Source organism: Charadrius vociferus, unplaced genomic scaffold (genome assembly GCF_000708025.1).
Source record: "Charadrius vociferus isolate BGI_N301 unplaced genomic scaffold, ASM70802v2 scaffold738, whole genome shotgun sequence".
Classification (NCBI taxonomy): Eukaryota; Metazoa; Chordata; class Aves; order Charadriiformes; family Charadriidae; genus Charadrius; species Charadrius vociferus.
Window position 1 is genome coordinate 686,021 of NW_009649467.1, and position 2,414 is coordinate 688,434.

Sequence of the window (2,414 nt, forward strand, 5' to 3'; positions counted from 1 at the left end):
GAAAGAGTCCTTTATGCTACAAAACTGACTGTAGGATTTCTGCACAGATTTCTGAATGCGAAGAATCAAGCTAGTAGATACTATTAAATAATACATATATAAACAACTGCTTTGCCTGTGTAGACTATACTTTATGAAACAGAAGAGCAGAGCAATGTGGACGAGCTGTATAAAGCCTTTTAATTTTTAACCTGTTTTTTTTTTCAGATAAAGCTTATGTCATCAGTTGTTCTATTAACTATAGCAATTTTTGAACCTATTACTGAATCTAGTTGATTTAAGCCTTGGAATAAAAGCTGTAAAACTATTAAAAGTTACTTGGTGTCTGACTAGAGGGGACTCTTTTAGTATCCTCAGGATGTAGAGAGGTTGGATAGCACAGCTTTTACGCCTGGGATTGGCAGCCGCTGGCTCAGCAGTAAGCTTGAGCCCAGCTTGTAGGCTGTGGCCACCCTGGCTGGCACTTTTTTTAGAGGTTGCTATGGAAAGAGCCACCTGATGGGATCTCATAGTGTTGGCCTGGAAGGTGTGGGGTGGGAGGGAACTGGAGGTACACACAAGGTGGAGGCAGGAGATAAGGATATAGGAAGCAGATGAACAGACTGTGGGACAGTGTTGGTTTACAAGGAAAAGCACAGATATGAGAGTTCCGTGGGAAGAGTTGGGGCTGGCAATCTGCGGTCACTGGCAGGTGCTGCCTCACACCTTGGCCTTCCTTTGCACCAAAATGTGTTACCTCAGTCATGTCTAGGCTCCTTTTAATTACTGCCTGAGCAACCGGAAGCAAAAATGTCTCAAACGTGCCTTTTCTTTCACATTTAGTGGAGCAAAGTACAGTTTGCTAGCATATACCACTTTGGGGCTGGAGAGTGCTGAGGACAATTTCAGGACCCACAGCCTTACCATTACAGGAAATGGTAAGTACATATGGTACCAATTTAAGGAAATAAAAAAACAGTAACATTTTGCATTTCTCTCTCTTGTAAACTAAAGAGCTTAAAGAGATTATTTTTCTTGATACTTAATATAGAACAACTTTAATAAAATATTTAACGGCTCTAAAACAGGCATCTATACACAGCTGAATAAACTATAAGTTGAGTAAAATTTCAAGTCCAGATGAAAATTTAATTCTTTTGGGAATTTCTTCTGTCATTTGCATCTCAGTCTTATGTGAGTTGCAGCTATATACAAATTATTTCCCCTTCCTCACAACCAAGGACGGTATCAGAATGAAAAACAGCTTTTTCCTCTGTAGTCAGAAGGAAAGTAGAAAAATTGCTTCAGTTCAGCTAGGTTATTTCAGGCCCAGATTTAACGCAAGGCATTAGCGTGTGCGCTTGTAATTTGCGCTGGTCACTGTACTTCAGTCTGGGACCGCACAATTTGGCAGCAGTACACCTAGATGCTAACACAGGGACTATGATTATGCTACAATATTTTAAGTGGCAGAAGTACAGGTTTTAGTACTTTGTCCATTATTTTCTGAAAGGATAGCCCCTCCCATAAGCCACCCTCTGATTGTTAACTTAGGACTTGGGACTTTCACTGCATTTCACTGTAGCTTCTGGGAACTTTATCTTTTACTTGGGTAAACTTGACCTCAAAGAGAATTTCATTCTTTACACTTCATTAATTCTGAATAAGTAGAGATTTGAAGAATTATGGGACACTTGTTTCTTGAAGGGTTGGATGAGTAATTTTCAGTGTCTTTGATATTTGTAAGCATTTTTTGATTAGTACTTTATACTCTTTTTTTCTTGAAATTCCTTTTTCTGTCATTACTTTTCATAACTCGGTCTGGTGAGAAATGACATACCTGGATATTTTGGTTCATTACAAGCATTTCTAAAACATGACCGAACACACAGTCATGTCAATGGAACGTTGCCTTACCTGCTTCTAATTACAGAAGAGAGCTGAGCGAGGAGCGATATTGCATTAGAAACTCCTTGGAATCCTAACCACTCTTCTAGTGCTGAAGATGGAAGTCGATACAAATTCTCAGCCTTAATAAACCAATCTGAAGCAAAGTGCTCTTATATAAATGTAGCTGTGTGCCATGATGGAATGGGCTTAGGGGTCCTACTGAGATGGCCTAGATGAGATGGCCAGTGTACTTATCTTTCAAAATGTTTTTAGCTGTGAAATGAGATTTAGAGCTATATTTTATGTAAGAACAACTTGTTCTTGCAGAACAATATCTCCATTTTTACTTGAAATTCTTTTGGAAATTCTCTCTTTTTTTTTAATTAAAAAAACCTTATGACTAAAAATCAGTTTTAGTCTAATCCTACAGGATGAAATCTCTTTAAATATAAAAAGTGCTTATTTACATTCATTATCTTAATGTGAAAATGGATGTAGAAAACTAAACTATATATTTATGGCAAATGTTCAGAACTAAGTGTTTG